The 21,127-nt window shown below is 41.5% G+C and overlaps 1 long non-coding RNA gene across 1 annotated transcript; it reads right to left on the reverse strand.

The window, feature by feature from the left end:
• Positions 1–6,895: 6,895 nt before the first annotated feature.
• LOC137166794 (uncharacterized) lies at positions 6,896–20,647 on the reverse strand. Its single transcript, XR_010923822.1, has 4 exons — positions 19,925–20,647; positions 17,791–17,916; positions 16,691–16,914; positions 6,896–7,152 (listed from the first exon to the last, which is right to left on the reverse strand). It is a non-coding gene; the product is annotated as an uncharacterized lncRNA (long non-coding RNA).
• Between the last annotated feature and the right edge of the window lie 480 nt (positions 20,648–21,127).

Consider the following 21,127-nt stretch of genomic DNA (forward strand, 5'->3'; position numbering starts at 1 on the left):
GAAGGCACGCATAATCTTGTCAGTGCATAGATGTAGCCTATTGAGGCAGATATACTGAATTCTGTGATTCTGTCCAAAGTTGTTGGCCTCTGCTTTGCACACCTGTGGTTTCATGAAGGTTTTAGGATTTGAAATGCCTCCATAGATCACCTAGGCCAATGTGTCTTTTCCCTAATTATATATAATTGTGATGGTGAGGATTCTCTGGAAAGAGAATGTTATTTCTCAGGCAGGAGGTAATATAGATACATATGATCAATACAGGCTGCGGAAGTCAGGAGATGGCTCATGGGAGACAAGAGCTATCCTGCAGCAATCAAAACATGCTGAGGAAATGAGATACTGACAAAACAAGGCAAGTGGCTTTCTGCGAAGGTAAAGTATCAGACATGGGCAGATAGGGAACATACTAAAGTAAATGGAGAGAGATGAGAAAAAATTAGAGGAATGAAGATGTGCTGTACCAGATTACTAAACTCTGGGGAAATGAACAGACAAGACATTCCAGACAGATATGGAAGTAGCTAGGGAAATTCAGAGATATGCTTTGGAAGACAAAAAGTACACCAGAGAATCCAAGAGAATCACTAGGGGACATAGAAACTGGTGAACATAGCCAAAGACTTTCTGAGGAGGATAAAAATGGGCTGGAGAGGCAGAGATAAGCACCAGTAAGAGGAACAGAAGTAACCAAAATACAATGCCACACCTTTGAAACAGGGAATAGAAGCCAACGCAGTTACCAGGGGTCCAAAGAAACAAGCACAAAGCCTCCAGGAGAGGATTAACAGATCAAGGTTGTTGAAAGCTGGGCTTCAGTTACCTTGGAAGGTGAGCAGATTTTTCTGGTGGCATACCAAGTGTAAGCCTCCTCACGGAGGATCTTCATAGGGAAAAAATGGAAGTCTGCGAAGCTCTGTTTTCAAAGGGGGCAGGGGAATATACAGGCTGCCAACAAGATGCTGTAAAGAGCATGTTAATTATTATTTGATAACTTCTGTCAGTGTGATTGGTGCTGTTTGAAACAGTCCCTGCTCCAAGATTATTAGGTTCAAATTGATGAAACAATTCAGATACCTCATTTTCAAAGCACAATTTTCTATGTCTAGTGCATCTTCCTGGGAATTATACTAAGGATGTGCAAATCCAGTGGACTAAATTCAGCCCTGCTCATATAGGTAGGCAGAAGCTGGCCTGGTGCCGTCTCCCCTGGGATTTACCAAAGGGAATCACAATTTGTTCTCTTTCAGTGGCTGTCTAGAAGGCACCGTGTTCTCTCCATAACAGCCCCAAGAGTAGAGGTTGCCAAAGGGATATATTGAATCAGTGTATTCCCTAGCAATGACCATTCCGTGGACACTTTTTGAGCTGTGATAGCCAACTGTGGGTGCTGACGGATGTGAGGTTGCAGGCACCTTTTGCCACCAGAACTCTCCTCTTCTCAATGCATTTCTGCTGACCAAGATGCTCCTCCAGAATCAATCCAAGTTTCTCCCAGTGCAGATTCTGAGCCTGATTCCCCATTGCCCTGTACCTTGTGAAGTGATCTACACAAATGCAAAGAGTGTAAAAATGCTACCAAATCAGAACAGTAACAACTTTGCACTGCTGTAAATGACTACACAAGATGCAGGGGACAGAAAAAAAAAAAAAAAAAATCAGATTTATCCAGGGAAACTGGTCCATTATTCAGGATTCTGTATTTAGCTGCAAGTGTGACTGACCTTGAACATTACCTGATGCTGATGTTACGTATCATGTCACGAAGCTGGTACACTAGAGCCCATGCTCCAGAAATGAACTGCAGGTAACTGGAGACTATCAACCATGTGAGTGATGTTCACACTCTTCGTATTTCAGAAGTAGCCTGTAGAGCATAGATGTTTATGGCTTCCCCATGGGGAAATTCCTGTACTGTCACTCCTGAAACCCATCACCAAGTAAGCATGTCTGGCATGACATCAAGACATGGATTCTCAAACTTTACAATGAATTGGTGGTGCTTATCTTTAGTGGGGCAAATTAAAACAGGGGTGGTTTGAGAGAATCTATATTCTTGTCTCCCTTCTCCCCCCCAAAATTTCAGGCCTTAAATTTTCAGCATCTGGTATAAATTATCAGGCAAAGAAAGCCCTACCATCCTTCGACATTAATATCTTCTTCCTCATGCATTTGAATTTAGAATAGCTGTCACTTTTCATTGCGCCAATGAAGCTCCACAAAGATAGAGAGAAGAGACTCTTCTCTCTATCTTTGTAGCAGTATTTTCCCCTCTTATTTATGTATCTGTATGGCTTTTTCCTACTTTGGGGCAGGGACTATTGTTTTATAAACACAAACCAAAACACTTAGCACAATGAGGTCCTGGGCCATGACTAGGGCTCCTAGTTCCTACAAAACTACTACTACAACTATTGTCTCTTTGCCACTATTTACCATTTTCTATAGCCACTCATTCACAGTAACAGGATTAAGGTCACTTCATTAATTTACATATTTCATATGACTAATTTCATAACCTTGTATTGTGTAGATTTATGTACAAACTGGATATCATTAGCTATTCAGTCAGTTCCTTTGAGCACATGGAGAGCTACAGTCATTAAAAATATGACTTTCTAGCATTCTGATTAAGATGAAAATATTTGTTTAGAAACCCTTATGACTTGCTGGAATGATGATCCCACTAAGTAAAAATGAGTCATAGGGCTGGAGTACTGACAGAATAAAACCTCCTTGATGGTTTTTCCCACCATTTTAAAAACTACATTTTAAAAGTACTTAAATACATTTACCTGCACACCAAGGTCTACCTCCTCAGGCTATGAAGTTCAAGTTCCTTTTGCAGTGGTAAAAACCAATAAAAAACGTAGGGAATAAAAGTAGCCGCTCACTCAAGGATAAGTTAAAGCTGAATCAGATATGCTAAGCATGTTAGCCACACCAGACATCAAAGCAGTAATGATTAAATATTATAGGTCATCTCCTTCCCACTGATTCACCAAGCAAATCATGCAATATCTCAGTGCACCACCACCGAACTGTGAGCTAAAAATGTCCAGAAGCAAAGCACTGAAATCCTAATTATCGCTGCCTTTGCTACCTCAGAGCATGTCACAAATATTCAGAGGTCCCAAATGGAGATTAAATGACATTCAAAGTGTCACCCGAAGCAATGTAATCACCTCAGTATTGCTGAATGAATCCAGTTTTTATTTCCTCTCAACATTAAAGGACACTTTAAATATATTTTTCATCTGTATTTAAAATTCTTTCAACCTTCTTGCACAACATATTATAGGATTGTGCAAGAGCATGGGACTAAAGGCATTTTTTTTTTTAAATAAAGAGCAATTTAACATTTGGAAAAGAGTCTAGGTTGGATAGAAATTGTATTTGGTGTAATTAACACAAGTTTTTCTGCAATCCTAGGTACTTGTATTTCAGGAAACAGGTGGCCATGAAATTAAACACTGTCATAATATACATGTGCAAGGGGGCAGATTTATGTTATATGCTCAACTTTAACTTCTGTATTTGTTACAATTGCAGAATTAAGCACCCAAAAGGTAACATTGCATATGACTACCTTCTAATTTAGAACAATTAGTTAATTTAAGAAGGGCTACACTTGTCCCCAAGAAGGAGCTAATAAAGACAAAATAACCTTACCATTCCTCCAGACCCCTCACTTCCATGCCTGATTCACAAATACAAAGGAGGCACAGCGATGCACTCCGCTGCTCCTCCCGCAATTATCTGACTTAGCCACCTAAATGTAAAATTATAGTTGTTGCTCTACATCTACATCAGCCATATGATAAAGATGATCTTCATGCACTGATCTAACTCTTCTGCACAATGACTAGACAAAGTGCAAGTTCCTGGGGACAAGAACTCTTATGTGTTTATAGAACACCTATCACAGTAGGTCCTCTAGGCACAGCTGCAGTACAAATCACCACCATGTCCAATAAGGGCTGGCTGCACTAGACAGTTGCCTTCACCTCCCCATGAACCTACGGACAATACTTCCATTTGAGGCTAACTTGTCCAGTGATGTAGCCATGTCCTCACTTCCACATTTCTCAGTTCCTTACATTGTGCAAAGACACAAGGGCACCAAGAAGCATGTGCATCAATCCATTCCTATTTAGAAAACTAATTGAGACTTAAGCATACACTTAAGTGCATTGTTGAATCAGAGGCTAAAACAAGAATCCTACTGAGGGCTAGCTTTACCTGGCAGACATCCACAACCCCATTCATAGATACGCAATAGGACAAACACCCCATTTGGAGCTGGCTGCATCAAAGAATGAGCCGTCATTTCAATGCCCATCACCTTCATGTGTAAGGACAAACACCCGACTCAGGAACAGGCCTATAGGACCAGACTATACCATTGACTAACAGCTGTACCAGATACACAAAAATAAGACTGCTAGAACAGCTGAATGTTTTACGTGTTGGTTGGAAGCCGTGAAATTTGCCATTTTGCATAGGGTTGCAAAAACCGAGTTGGCACGGTAGTCCAATGTGTACAAGCAAACTCAACTTTTAATGAGTTAAAATAACACTTGCCATGCAAACTTTGTACATCATGGATGGGAATCTCCTTTGAGCGTGATATATTTCATGAATCTTCACACAAAAGAACCACACATGCTAACGAAAAACACGGGGACTCTGATGTTCTAAAATATAAGATCAAGAGACTGTTTATATTACATTTGTTTAAAAAAAATAACTTTCTGGGACCTACATTGAGTACATTATACAGCAGAGCTATGTCCAACTACTACTATACAGTGGCTCCCATCCTCTCTCTGAACAGCTGCAATGTGCTGGAGACAACAGTACGAGAAGCTTCCAGGAAAAAAAATTAGCACTTGCAAACTGCTTCTAATATGAAAATCACACCATCATGCCACTGAGTCAAGTTTTCAGCTCAGGCTACATTGCCTCACAGCGGTGGTTCAAAACAGTCAAAAAAAAAAGCCAATAGAGTTAGCCTTCGGAGGATTATCCTTGTATAAAATGACTGGCAAAGAGCTAACCGTCAGAGTGAGTCCCGACAATATTTGGCTTATATAGTTCTTGAGCTAATAAAAGTGCAGATAAAATGTTACCTAAAAAAACGAATGACCTATCGTTTTCATCTAGTATTAAAGTTTATTGCATATAATGTGTTTTAATGTATTTCCTGAACATGAATACCTAGTGAACATATAATGTAGGATCAAGTGAAAGCAAATAGAATCTTCCAGAGTTGAACGCCAGAAGCAAATATTTCTATCTAAATGGATTAGACTGGAAACCGGCTGACTGGCTGGCCATCTGAAAACACCAGAGGTAAGTGAGCCAATTGACTATTGCAGAGCTAGGACATCCACACACAGATTGCTAGGCATTCTCACAATGGCCTTGATTCAGGACAGCATCTCTCTTCAGTAAAACATTTAAGCATGCGCTTAATCCTATGGACTGATTTCAATGGGATTAAGTATGTACTTGAAGTTAAGCAGGTAAACTAGTGTTTAGCTAAATAGGGATGGATTTAAGCACTTAAATGTTTTCCTGAATCAAGGCCCAGGCAATCTACAACCAGAAATAAAAATTGTGAATGGGGGATTCAGGGATGGCGTTGGGTTGACATTAGACCTTCAGTATCTCCCTCAAGGAGAGGGCTGGAGATGGGGACCGTTAAACTCTTGAACCTCATAATATAGCTCAGTTTGAATATGAATGGGCAACAGGTCAGGCATCCTTACTTGTACTGAACTGGTTTGCCTAGGCTTACAAAGATAGTTGCTGTCAGTACTTCATAATTTATTCATGGCACAAAATGCCCCTGACCTTTTGAACTTTCAGACTGATGATCTAAGCAATACCACATTGCCCTGGAAAACAGAACACACAGTGTTATCGATAAATCCAGTTATCAATTAGCCCTCCTCCTATCCATTCTCCTACCACTGACAATTCCTGTACAGGTTTATTATTATTATTATTATTAACAACTCAGCCTTTAGAAATATTGCTTAGTGGTGACCCATGGGGCGGAGGTGGAATTAGATTGAGCAGCATTTATACCATCATCTGTTTGGTATGTTTCTTCCTTTCACTTTAATGTTTGGGAAGATCACACCCATCCCTCACATTCCTCTTGAACAAGTTGTGTCAAAGAAAGGGAAGAAAGGAAGCTGCCCTATGTACTGCTGGAAATCAAAAAGGAAGGTCTTAATTAAATTGTGGGAGAACCATTTCTGCAGAAAATAGCCCTTCCTTTTCTCAGTTCAAGTCCCACTGTTTTAGCCATTTTACTAGCATGCTCTTGAGTGAGGGTTCATGGATAATAGTTTATATTCTGGGGTTATTTAATGCTTTTGGCTTGAACCTAAAATGGACACCAGATTTGTTAATCACAGCAACCCTTATAAATTCCTTAGAATAAAAGGATATTAGTCTACTGGAAGCAAACTAATCGTGTTTATTCTGGCTGACATTTCAGGCTGAGGTGAATGGATTAGGGCAGATATATCAGAATGTGCTAGTTAACATGTTTAGTGACTAACAATAGTAACTGGTTCTTTACTAGTCTGAAAGTAAAAACTCAACTTTTCCTGTGCTTTTCTTCATCAGATTGATTGATTGATTATAAAGCCTTTAGCTCTGTATATTCTCTAGTTTTCAGCAATAGCAAGAGCTATAAATAACTATAAGCCTATGAAAACTAAGGTAAGAACATGACAAATGTAATCATGTGCTTGCAATATTTTTGCCTATCATTTTTTAAGACATTGAAAATACTGTTATGGAATTTTTAAGAGATTCCTATGCACAGTAAAAATTCATTTGCATGGTTCAAATACAAAAATTTAAGGATAATTTATTCAGATTACATAAGAACACAACGACACATTGTAACTCCATTACTGTTGCACTTGATTCTAATAGTTTTAGTTATGTTAAATTAACAGAATTTCACTCCAGAAAAAAAAATAAGTTAAAACCTTACTGCATCATCAGAGTTATTAAACAACCTTTAAAAACATCACTTTTTCCTTATTTGCTGAATAGGGGATTATCAGACTTGATACTGGCCGGTAAGAAACACATTCAGCAGCTCCAGAGTACCATCATCAGTTCCTGGGGGAAAAACAGGTTTATGGATACTTTACATAATATTTGAACATTTCATAGTCCAATAGGCTTCATTTTATTTTTGAATGTTCAGATGAGATGCCAAACCTGGCAAACACTGAGCTCCATGGGAGCAGGATTGAGTCTTAAAATTGTAGTAGCAGAAACCTAAAGTTTCTGATAACAAACACTGCAAAGCCCTCCTCTCAGATGTTACATTTTGCATGCCAATCACCAGTAACAGAATGGGACCAGTGAGTTTGGGAAATTCCAGTTCTCATAAAGCTACACAAATGTCACACAAATAAATATGAAGAGTGTTACTACAGGGACACCTTTTAGTAACTGCTTTCAGAGATAATTGAGGGATATATTCATGTCACAGACCTTCACTAACTCTTGCACATGAAGAATATTTATTTTATAAAGCCCTCGGTCACTGTGTTAGATGCTACCCTTCTTCATCCCTTGCCACAGACAGCATACAGGATATCTCGCTTTCTCACTTCCCATCAGACTCATGTGCTACCGGATCCTAAGCACGCTGCCAGCATTTTTGTTTGTTTGAGATGGTTTAGTACAAAAGGCCTAATTCTGATTTACAGTTAAATCAGTTTAAGGCCTCTTACAGGACTAGAACAGCATAAAGTGTATGTAAATAATATTCTCCCTTTTTAAGGACCCTGTTACACTGCCACAGTGGTGTAAAGTGGCCGTACTGTACATGAGACTCAGGCACTAAGAGTACAGCACAGTGGCAGTTTGAAATCTGGGCCTCATTGTAAAATCAACGGCAAAACTCCTTTTGACTTAAACAGGGACAGGATTTTACTCAGTGTGGTTAACAAGTTATTCAACCTGCCAGTTCAACTATATTCCTTTGCAGGCTTTGCACTGTAAGTGCAATTGTTATTCATCGTTTGCATCTCTTCATTCATTCTTTGAGCCAAGCTAGGTAATAAATGAGTTAGAGTGAGAAATGTACTTCAGACATTGTGGCCATGTGGGTTTTCTAAATCCCTTATACATCTCCTCAGAGATACCTTCCACTATATATCCCATACAGAAAAAGAAGAGTATCACTCACAGAAAGAAAATCTCGATAATTAGCTCTAGTCCCTCAGATTCTGACTCAATATGTAGCAAGGATGTTAAGCAATCTGTAAACAGGGGTGGAGACAAGAACAGAAAGGATGCTTGCGTTTTGTGAGAGAAATAAAACCTGGCACACTAATTAGTCACTGCAAATGCATGAATATCGTGCAAGTTATTGTACAGCTCCCTAGGTTGCCAGCAAAACTAATGTATAGGATTATTAGCTTCTTTAAATAGTAGAATTATTGCTAAAAGTCAAACATAGTTGACATGCACTAACACACTTTCATAGCTGTGGCTCTCACGTGTAACTGAAAAACGTGCATGTGCACACATGCTCATACATTTTTTCATCTGTAGTTTGAGTTTTCAAACCTGGCCTTTAAATATAGTATAGGCAAAGTTACATAGCTCATTTAGTAATGTACTGATGTTTGGTCACAAATCAAAGAGTTAATTCCTAATGTGTGCATAATTATAGTCCAGGACAAATTTCAATAGATTCATTTCAGATAAATATAGAGATGTTTGAAGGCTTATCTGAACTCTATGATCTACTTATTCACTAATTCATTATTTTCCCTCCCTTCTTCCTATCTCAACCGGCCTGATCCAAAACCCAGGCTCTGAATGCAGGCCGTGGATTTCAGTTCACATCTCAAAACTCTAACAAGCAGAATTAGAAACTCAGACTTCTAAATTTTAGAAAGGTTTCAGGTTCTGCCATATTTCACAGCCTCCAGTACAGGAATGATGCATTAAGATTTCCTAGTAGTAGGTGCAATAGAAGAACCTAAATAGAATGGAATAAGTTCTCAGTTCTATGGTTTTTATTTCAGCCCATATTAAGCTACTGCTAGAACCTCTCCCTGATTTCCCCACAGGTTTTCCCCTCCCTATATACAAAAAACCCCACAATTATATAAGTCTGGTTCTGATACTGATACTCAATCTGCACCACTCTATCTAGCACTCTCATCACAAGAGAGTAGCAAGCCTAGATTTCCAGCCCTTCTGAAATCTCATTCACTTCTGCATGAGAAGCAGGCTCATTTACAGCCAGAAATTGGGAAAGGAACGTTTTTTTCCCCAACCTACAAAGAAAGATTTGGGATCAAGATTTGAGTTAAGGACCCATCTACTCCTCACTTCTGAGCTGGGCCCCCTCCCCCATCACTAATCACAAAATTAGTGCACAACTTAAAAAAAAAATCAGCTTGATTTGCTTCCTTTATGCAAAACGGGATGGGTCAAACAAAATACCATTTAAATCAATGACAATTGTATCTTCTCTCAAAGGCTGTCTTCACTGCAAAGGACTCCCTCCCCCCCCCACTGAGATTGCTACTTTGATGTAAAATCCTTTGGAGACAATCCACTGTAGTTTTTACCTCAAAGAAGCTAGTCAATGTAAACCTCAGATGTTGGGAACATAAAGCTGACCTCAAATAACTAAAATCTATCCATGCCTTGCCTCCAGTAGGATTTTACATCAGGGTATCTATCTTGAGTTAGCTATCTCAGTGTAAAAACAGCCAGAAGTTTAGCAACTTTGCAGCTGCACTCTTCTGATTTTGTGTAACTGGATATCCGCCCTATCAGTAGCAAAATAGAACAATAGGTTGGAATTAGATTCAGGATGTGGTGGGTATCCCCTTCCTGCGAAGTGGAACTATGCAAACTGCTCTGTTGATAGCCAGGAGAACACAGAAAGAAAGAAAAAGGTTAAAAGCAAAGCTAGAGAGCAGACTGTACAAACCAAGATAGAGAAAACTGACCAGACACTCACTGGAGTCTAGACTGTAACCCTACCCCTGCTATGAGGGGCACTACACTTCCCCAGGAGTAGGACATGAATCAGACTGAGACTCAGAGTCTCAATCTACAGCTCCCTCTCTATAGGGAAATGGCTCAGGTCTTATGTCCAGGAGGGATTTGACATCCAAGAGATACTCCTGCCAATTCATGGCAGAGACAGGAGCAAAAAGGAGAATGAAGGTCCGCAACAGCAGTGGAAGTGTCAGTGGTGGTGGGGAGCAGAACAGACTTTGTACAGTCCTCCCTAACCAAGAGCGCTGAGAGACCCAGACACTGAGGTTCTGCATGTTTTGCAAGACGAACAGCTATGCCACATGCACTTCTTCCCTCCAAGCTGAGTGGAAATACTACTGTAAAAGCTAGCTGTGTGGTGAGACCAATAGTAGCTTCCCCTGGGACCTTCTACCATGCATGGAAGGGGCACGGACACGGTGTCAAAGCCATTTTGCCATACTGGGGAGGACGGCCCCAGAAGCAGTGCAACAGACTGGTTCTCCTCTTGGAAGATTCCTATGCTTGGAATCTATCTATACATAAAAAAAAAGTTGCAAAAGAAAGCGAAAGAAAAGTTTCAAAACTCTTCTCTTTCCCATAAACATGTTCAATAAGAAAGGTTTATGACACCTCAGCTTCGGAGCCTCACAGCACTGGCCTGTGCTCCAACCCCATCATAGTGAGTATGGCCCACCCAGGGCAAGGTGGGGGAAAAGCTGTTTTCTTGCATGAAACTATAAAATCTTGGTCTCTGTTCCAGGGATACAAGTATAGGGCAGATACACTGGCACTATTAACTGCTACTGGCATCCTGTAGTCACACAGGCCCCCATGAGACCAGCTTGTATACTTGGCAATGGGTTTGGCAGGGCCATTGGAGTGGTGTGGGAAAGTGTCCGACCACAGGGGAAGAACAAAGGCAGCCATCCCGAGAACCTTTGGGAGAGGATCGCAGAGTATCTCTTGGGGGATAAAAGGGACATCGCAATGCACATAAAGAAAGTGCTTCGCATGCCCTCTCTAGCTCAACAGGAAAATGAAAAGCAGATGCCAACACCATCTGTACTATTTGTACCTTCTCTTCTCACATAAGTAACACAAAGGTCGACTTGTTAACTTGTGGCTGGGTGCCATCTTACAATTTAAAGATTATACGGAAAAATACATGTGCACATTTACCTGAGTTCCCTTCCCCTTCATCAGGCTCATCTGCACTACCTGACAGGACTGGTGAGATTGTGGAGGAGTTTAACAAGCCTGCTTTGTGGCATGGCTGGAGTATCCCTCCGTGTCTCCTCCCATTCTTACTCCTCACTGTTCATGGCAGAGTTTCAGGCTCCTCCAGGGTATCAACAGTGGCTTGCAGGGTGCTGGTTGGGTCTCTGCCAAAAATGGCATAGCAGCTCATTGTAAACATGTCAGGTCTGCCGGGTACCACCAGATCTATCATTGGCCATCCTGGCCCTGTGATGTTCTTGGTGAAGTTCCTTTGCTTTCATAGAGCGTTGCTTCCGATCCCCATGCAATCTGTTCATAGATGACCACATTTCTACAGCTCGTCTGTGCCCTTGCCTGCACAACCCCTTCTCCCCACAGGCTCAACACATCCAATACCTCCTGTCTGCTCCAGGCAGGAGCACCTCAAGTGGAGCCAGCATGGTCAGTCAGACAGTTCCAGACAACAAGGGCGAGCTACTAGGTGAGCTCACCAAGGTGGGCAATCAAGAAAAGGCAGTTCAAAAGCACACAGGGGTGGAGGGAAGCTTCCAGCTTCTGTGACCCCTAGGCAGTGGAATTTACAATTGTGACCACAAGAGTCATCATCATCACCACGGGGAATGGGACTGAAGGACCATTATTGTTGACAGAGGTCTTGCAACATCTATTCTTGCACTGTGTCAGCGTCAGTAGGTTAGCCATGGCTCCACATCATTTGGGGAAGTGGTTTTATTTCATTGCTGTAACTGGGTGCTTACGTTGGATGCAGACAAATCTGAGTGTAGACTCATGCACAAATTGGTTGACACAAGACCACTTATGTCGATCCAATTTTGTAGTGTAGACTAGGCCTGAGACTGATTTTGAGTTCACTTACACCAGTTTTCCCCCTAGTCTAACTTCTTGTATACAATAATGAGAATCAGAATCAGGCCTATAGTCTTCAACAAACAAACGCCAATCCATATACCTAGTATGCCACAATAATCACCAGCCAAATGAATTCAAAAAAGCTCCAGCATCTACTGGAGCACATATTGACAAATGCCATAGGGGATACACATTGTCTTGGACTGTCCAGAAACACAAACCTTTCGGTCACACATATAGCAAAGTTTACAGAAAGCCTTTGACATACACTTGATTTAACAACAAAAAATTCACAGTCTGTGTGTACGTCTGTTCTGGGAGGTTCTCCCCTGCACCCAACCCCAAGGATATTTATTCAGATTCTTAGCAGCAGCAAGGAAATGCATTATGACTCTCAAGAGAAAACCCTAGAATTGCAATGCAGTTCAATAAAATATGAGACAGATTAAACAGACAGCAGCTTGCATCAGACTGTCCAACCACAGCATGCAAAGCACTGGGATGTAGTCCGAGAGTTCCTTGTAACATGCAAATTATCAAAGACTAACAACATCAAATTAATGTCACTTCTAAACATATCTACAAAGCCGTCCTCTTGTTATCTGTTCAGGATGGGCCTGATACCGCAAGGTGCTGAGTGCTTTCTGAGCAGGGTCAGAGAACCCTCAGTTCGCAACAGGATATGCAAAACATCTTGTAAGACTGGACACTGCATGAGTAACTACATATTTCCCTGCACCTAATACTCAGGAACCTACTCACACAATACAACTCCACACCAACCTCTGTGGACTTTTCCATGGACAACAGCACTACAGCAAATACTATTCTCTATACAGCAAAAAAAAACAGGTAATACCATAACCTATAATCCAAATGCTCATCTATGCATTTTGTGTGTATTTTACTCATGCACTTACCTAGAAATAACCTTACAAAGCACATTTTAAAGAACACTCAACTTTTATTTTTAAACTATGTAGACTTAAAGAGCTGAGGTTTTATATATCATTTTATATTAAATGTGTCTATGTAAAAATTTCCATGGTGTCTGGCCATCGCAAAATTAAGAACTCAGTATTACTACAATGCAAATTGTTAAGTTAAATAATCAGTAATCTGAGTTTAGTGGCTACAATCATCTGTCCTTTGAGGATGTACAGTGCACATTGAAATTTTGCAATATAAACAAAGTGATGAAAAGAAAGCTAATTGCTGGGACATTAACCTGTAAGGCACAATTTAAAGAAAGGATAAGATCCAACGCAGTCAGCACTTTAAAACTGCATTTAAAAAATCAGCACGAATAATGAGTTTTTCTATAGTGTTCTAATATTTAACGAGGACAGTTTAGCAAAGCCCAGCAGATTTGCTGATTGAAGATAATCAGTCCTGTGTTGGAGGAACTCTCAGGAAGAAGCAAGGAAGAGGGTAGTTCCTGACAGGTCAGCCATAAGTCAGCATTTAAACACTGGGAAAATTTCAGCAAAGGAATTCCTATCTGCAAAGCTCAAAGTGCAGCAGGAACAATGCTATGAAAGGCTGGCTGGCAACACCCAGGTCAATGGGGAAAGACAATAATTCAGCATCAATGGTATCCCACAGCACATCCCGGATTTTCAACATTTACATTCATGGTTGCGAGCTATGGAGCTCTATTTTATTGCACAACGTTAGGACTGTAAAGGGGAAATCTATTATGGAGATAAATTAGCATAAAAGTGAAAATAATAAATTAACGGAAAATTCCAATGGAACCATTCCTCCCAAATTGATATTTACACAGGACTTGTCTGAACCCTTTTAGCCGCATTAATCTTTCCCATTGAGAGTTTTGTGTATGCCGAGATCAGTATATTGTGCTCACTGGTTTTTCTCATCTCTTCGGAATCTCTTGCATGGCATTACAAGATACAAGTGTGCTGTGAGCAGTTAAATAGGTAAAGGTCATCCTGATCTTTCTAAACCAGACAAGTCCTTGATGACCATGAATTCTACCTTCACAGCATGCTGACTTATGGAGGGAAGGGGACCCAGAAAACCAACCCTGCACCTAAGTCACCTAATGCTGCAGTGGTGAGTTGAAGAGATCGTACAAATGAGTTTGCCTTTTCCCATGCTGCACTATTCCTGAATTTAGGGGTAGTCCAGATGCCCATCCCCAACACTGCAGTTATTCTGCACCATTGGGCGGAACATGGTTTCAGACCTGTTCACTAGATTAAATCTGATTGTTATATTTTAAAAAGTTATATGGGAGCCTTTGGGGCTAGGAGATCCTCTCCTCTTTTCATTGTTCTCTAAGGGTTAGTGGTGCATTACTGCTCCCTGGTTCCTGGAGTGTTGGCATGGGGAGGAAGCTCTTCGGATCAATTTTGTTTAGAGAAGGACATTAACTTTCTAGCCACATGACACTAGCTTTGCTTGTGCTTTCACTGTTTAGCTTCTCTGGCAGAGAATAGCTCAATCTGTATGGCTTCTTTAAACATTCTCTGGCTGACTGCATGCAGAAAAAGTGAATTAATTCTGGTTTTATTTATTTGTTCCTTGGTTGCAAAATTAATTCAAAATCTTATTCACTTTGCACATACTTCCTTTCACTCACAACTTATACATGTACAATACTTCCAAATCTTCTCTTGCCCTTATCTGTATCTTAAACCCTTATGCATTAGTGACCTCTAGAGGCTTGAGTTTAAGTTTGGACTACATATTCAGATAAAATACAAAGAACAAAAGAGGTACTATCATTACTCGAGTTCTGCCCATCCTTAAGAAGAACAGGACCACATTTCAGAAGGGGCAACAGATATATGCGCAAAACTGGTGCCAAAAAAATGCAAAAACTGCATTGGCACATGCAAATGAGTAACATGCTACAGTTTGGATAAATGAAAATGAAAGGTTCAGATCACTTGGTATGAGGAGACAGCAACTGGTGATCATGTTACTTGGCACAAGGTATCCTTGAAACATTAGGGGTGCATGCCTCACCTTAGCACTAGCCCTTTTATACCAGATAAAGAGAGCTGGAGCTGTGTAAAAGAGCCCTAGAAGACCCCCATCCTCTCAGGCTAATTCACCCAATGCAGGAATTGGGGAAGACAGACATATGGCTGCCTTCTGAGAACCCCCACACAAACCCTGGCCCTGGCGGCGTAGCAGGGAGTGGAAGGGTAAGATCCCAACCTATGCAGAGACTCTAGACAGCACAGCAGCCCACAGGCAGCTGGGGATGGGCTATTGTAAATTAGAGCGGTCCCCAATGATGTCTAAAAATGCACTGGTAGCCACACAAAAGCCCAGATTGGGAGGGCACAGGGCCACCTCACCTCCCTCCCACTGGCCTGATTATTTGGTGCTGCTCCTCCTAGAGGTGCAGCCCAGAAACTTATCCTATCATTTTACTTGTAGAAACCAAATTATACAGCAAAGATGCCCCTATGGGTATGTCCACATCGAGAGCGGCAGTGAGCCTCAGAGCTTGGCTCGACTGATTTGGGCTCATGCCACGGTGCTAAAAATAGCTGTGTAGCTACTGGGGCTCAGGGTTGAGCTCAGCGCTGAGGTCTAGGGCAAGGGGTGGGCTTTGCAGCCCGAGTGCCAGCCTAAGCCGCATTGTCTACAGAGTTATTATTTAGCGCCGTACCACGAGCCGGAGGACTCGGGTTCTGAGACTTGCTGCCACTCGGTGGGTAGACATACCCTACGTGGCCTCTCTCCCAAAGGCCGGCCTTTGGGAATTGCCCCGGCCTACTGCCACCTTCACTACCATCAGCATTAAAGCAGGGCTAGTTCCATGCAGATTGGGGGAATATTATTGCTAGCTTCGAAGGGAAAATGGCTGGGGACTGACACAGAAATCCCACAGTAATTCTTAGGAGTCCACAAAACAGTGCAGCCCTCGCATAGCTCTCAGCACTGCATACCTGGGAACGTTTTTCTGTCACTAGTGCGAGACTCATCGTAAGGCAGTTGTAGTGCCAGGTGCTTAACACAAATAAGAACATGTGGAAGTAAGACCACATGGGCCACAATATAACCCCATAGTTCTTTTTAAGTGATTATTATGAGTTGTTAAGGGCCAAGGAAAAAGGCCAGGGAGAAAAACAAAGAGCAGGAGGAGGAGGACATGTACATGGGGGAAGGGAGAGTCCCATGATCTCCAAAATTGTTACGATGTCCCCAGCTGAGAGCAGGGCACTCAGATGCCATGATAATGGGTGTGGTAGTATAATATCTAGCTCTTTTATATTGCTTTGCAATCATACCACTTAACCTAGGGCTGAATGGATAGACAGAGATGGCACTACATAATACATGCACAAGTGATGAGGTTATTATACTCATCTCCTGAAGCAAATTCAGCCTTGCTAGAGGACTTGTGAGGGAATCCCTTTCTCCTTCAACATGTGATCATTAGCACTGAGGGCAATTGCTAGCTTGCCCCTCCTTTGCCTCTAAGCCTAGCTAGTTTCATCACAACACAAGTCCCTTCGTAAAAACCCTGTCTGAACTGCCACTACCACTCATTATCATTTTCACTTACCAGGCACAGTGCACATGGGGCATGTTGGCTAAATCTGGAGGTGATTTGGCTTGTATTTCATTCCCCACCCAGCTGTGGTATTTGATCATTTGGCTTTCCCTGATTTTCAGTCCATTAAAGGAAAGAGCAAAGTCGAGCTTGCAGATGAATTCACACATTGATCTTCATGCTCATCGCGGAGATCCTGCTTTGTTCCTCTCCTGCTGACTCTGTTAGAGTTTGATCTACGGATAAACATTAGTTTGGAAGCACATCCAATAGCCTTGCTGTCTGGGTTTATGACTGCTGCCCTAAAGCTTAGCAACAAGGGCAGGAGTCCAGGGTCTATTACTACAAACAGTTCTCATTCTCACAGCTTTTCTGGATCAAACTAAGAATAACTAATTTTAGCTTCGGAATCCTAAAAATATTGCTTATTACACACTTCCCTCTGGAAAATTGTGGCATCTACCTCATCTGTTATAAACCATATATAACAAACATAAAACACCACATAGTAAATCCCTTACTCATTCAAAAATATTTTCACCCTGCACTTAACTGGACTCTCAATTGTACTTTGCACAATCAATTTTAAAAGGATGAAGTCAGACAAAGCTCTCAAGCACAATACTATAGTACCAGATGTCAATAAAATAATATGCCAGGAAAATGTTATGTCAGGTTCCATTGTTTAATAAGCAAGAGAACCCTGTCTATAAAGGGTGGGTAAACAAATCACTCTGACAATTGCAAGAAGTTGTAAGTAACTATGGCATCCCTCTATCACACCATGTAACTACTGTACATATAAACATACCTAATCATCATCAGCCTTTATATTAGTTTTATACAAAAGTGCCTTATAGTGGCAGTATTTTTTCCATGTTTTACTGCTCATTTTCTGTGTTTTTACATACTCCCAACCATAAAAATCCTGAATCTTCTCTTTATCCACATAATTATGTAATCTGGTATAATTTGCAAAATTAGAGATTTTTAATATATGTGAAAACCACAAGATATTATTTATATTTGTAATTCTTTTTGGCTACCTGCCCCAGTTCAGTCAAATAATGGGAAACCCATTCATTCATTAACTTGTTCAGGTATCTTCTCACCCCTAGAGTCGCCCCTAAGGGTCAGAATGGAAGCACGCCAGTCAGGAAGTTTGCACTGCCATTGCACTTCTATGGCAAGAGGACCTCATTCTTTGAGAACGTCAATTTTGGCACTTCTCAGGATCACTAAGAACACACAGAAAATTAATAAGAAAAGGCATTGTTACAATAGCATATCCATTAATAAGTCTTGCTCTAGTACTGGCATGAGAGCTGCATGGGGAGATTATGTCATGTGCACAGCTATTAGATGTCAAGGATTTTTAGCCACAAATGAGCAAAAGATTAAACATTTTTTTCTTTTTCTAGTTTCCAAACCAGCACACAAATTGAACACTGCCAGGAAATAGTTTATGGGAAGCTGCTATTCAGTCCAGTTTCTTCTTTCATCATGAACTGAAGAAAACAGTAGAACTGATGGAAGCTGTGACAATGTCTGTTGATTTTTAATCACTTACTTCCATCATTCACCCAGTACCAGTTTATACACAGTGAAGTTTAGGCAGAATCTGCCTCCAAGAATAGGAATAATAGTTGCTGCTATGCTTCCTCTATTCTTCAAGCAAATATACACTTGGGCCCTAATCCTCAAAAAGTATTTAGATGCCTAAAATCTAGACACCTTTGAGGATCCGGGCTAACATTAAATTCAAGGTGCTTCTATTGCTACATTCCAGGTTTTTATAGGAAATTTTTCTCTATTTTCAGGAATAAGAAAAAATTCCCAAACCCTGTGATATATGCAAGGCTCAAAAGACAACTTGTCAGAATAAGCTCTGGGATCATCTGCTCCTTCGCTATGAATCAGAGAGATTTATTTGACTAAACAGTAATTTTATATGACTTTCTGCATGGAAGTTAGTGTGCAGAAAGAGGGAGGGAGGAAGATATCAGAAATAATTTTAGTTGAGACCTAGATTTATGGAGAAGACACCTTAACTGTGAATCAACAATATAAATAAAAACCCACAGAGAAGTAAGAAAGACTGAGTACAAGGGGGAGAAATCAAAGCCATGATACAACAGGTTAATAGAAAAAAATTCTTTCCTTTTAAAGGTCCTTCCACAAAACAGATTCAAAACTAGTCAGGGTTTGACTAGCACAAAGGAGTCCTGCCCCTGCCTGGGGCTTCTAGATGCTACAGTAATACAAATAATAAGTAATAATTCGTGTTTTCATGATGAGATGCTATCATCTCATGCTACTGAGTTGATATCACAATGCAGATGTATTTGTTTTGTATATACTGGGTCATCATGAGGAAAAGGGGCACATCTGCGTGCACGCAAACAAAGGTTTATTTAGTTCAGATTTCTTTATCCACAACCTAAATGCAAACATTAAGATTTTCCCTCAGTTTTTCCAAGATTTAAGCTGTTGATAACGGTGTGGAGGGGAACATGATGGTACAGCATAGATGCCAAGAGGCTGCTATTCCGGTGTGTGTGTAGGGTTTCCACCTTTGAAATACAAAAAAACCCCAGCACCCCTCTTCCCCCTAGGCAAGCCCACCACAACATCAACCCTCAATCACGAGGCCAACTCTGCAAACCCCCACTTTAACAACAAGTTATAGTATCTAGAGAGATAACGCACAGATAAGATTGATAACATCACATCTCCTCACTTTTGTGTGCCTCAAACCCTCTCTCACACGCACGCGCGCACCCCATGGACAGACAACAATGATTTTGTTCCGTTATCAGTTAAACTGTGGAAGTGGGAACACTGCAGCATCTTTAGCTGGACACAGGAACTTTTAACGTTAGATAGCCCAGTGTATTGTCATAATAATGCAAATATTTAGACCCATGTAAAAAAAAACAAACAAAAAAAACCCCGAGATTAAATTATTTTTTCTGCCAAACCCATTAAAAAACTAGCCAGGCCGGTCAAATACTGGTGGTAATCCTAGGTGTATGTCATTTGTTTTATTTTACCAGCAAGATAGTCATGCACAAAATCAGCTCATTAGTCTGAGCTGTATATTCAGGGCTAAAGCCTGCACTGCACTAATACACAAGGAGGCTGGGAGGGTCTATTGAGCCATTTCCTCCCCCACGCAAGCAGCAGGGTAGGATTTCTGTACAAAGCTCATGAAAACACAAGCACCCGGTTAGATAATGTACTCACCACCCATAGTGCCCCCTTGTGTCTGGGTGTGATGCTGCAAGGGGTTCTCATCTCCAGCACCTGCTGCCTCTTGTGGGTCTTCAATGGCTCAGCCCTCTAGCCAAGTCACAGAAAGTTCAGTCCCCTTCCGGGATAACAAGGCTCCAGATGAAAGTCCAAGCTAAAAACCTAAATAACTCTTCTGCCCCTCTTGGGCTCCACTGACGTGTTCCTACTGGCTCTTCCTCACAGGAGCCTCACCTGCTCCTGCAGTTGGGCTTGCATGCCCCTCTCTCAAAGGCTGGAACTCAGGTCCACTGTCTGCTCTGGGTTCTGGCCTTGGGACCCTGCGTTAAACGGCTAGGTCTGCTTCTTCAGACATGCTGCCTCTGGCTGTTCCCTTCTCTGCTGGGCTAACAACCCTTCTGCCCCTCACAGGTGCCACTGACAAGCTTTTACTGACCCTACCTCAGGTGCTTCCCTAGGGGAGCCTAACATGCTGCTGCAGAGTTATTCCTCTGCTGCTTCTTATCTTAGTAAGTTTTCCCTCACTGTTCCCCTTCCCCTGGGACTCAGGCAGCTTCTGCTAGGGCTCTTCCTGCTCCTAGTTAGCCCTATCTTAGTTCTCCCTCCAAGAGCAGCCTGATGTTGCTCCCTGTGGGGTATCCTACTTGCAGAAAAGTCCTACCTCTGCCAGGCCCTTCCCAGGAAGAGGGAACTCACCTACCTCCTTTTTCCTAAGGCTTCTCTACAGTTTCTCCCTCTAGACTGAATTCCCAGCTCTATTGAAGTAGTCCTTCTGATTCCCTGCAGCTGGGGAACTAATCATCATTAAGCTGCCATAACATTATCAGCTGAGGGCTAGTGGGTCTGTCACTGGCAAGGCTGAGCCTGGCTTGCCCTAAAGAGTCAGCCAATCAGTGACAGGCCCTAATTCAGGAAAGCACTTAAGCACATGCTTAACTTTAAACCCAGGCTTAAGTCCCACTGAAATCAGTAGGACTCAGGAACATCCTTAACTTTAAGTATGTGTTTGAATGCTTTATGGATTAGAGGTGCACGTTGGGTTACACTCAGCATAAAGTACATGCTTAAGGGCTTTGCTGAACTGGGGGCTGGAAGAGATAGCTAGACAACGGACCAACCTACTCACCACATACCTAAGGAGTTGTGTCAGAGAGCAATGGTTATGGGGGTATTTCCAACCCACTCCCTCCCCATGGA

The sequence above is a fragment of the Emydura macquarii genome, unplaced genomic scaffold, assembly GCF_026122565.2.
Source record: "Emydura macquarii macquarii isolate MOO-44397 ecotype Brisbane River unplaced genomic scaffold, CSIRO-AGI_Emac_v2 contig_2897, whole genome shotgun sequence".
Classification (NCBI taxonomy): Eukaryota; Metazoa; Chordata; order Testudines; family Chelidae; genus Emydura; species Emydura macquarii.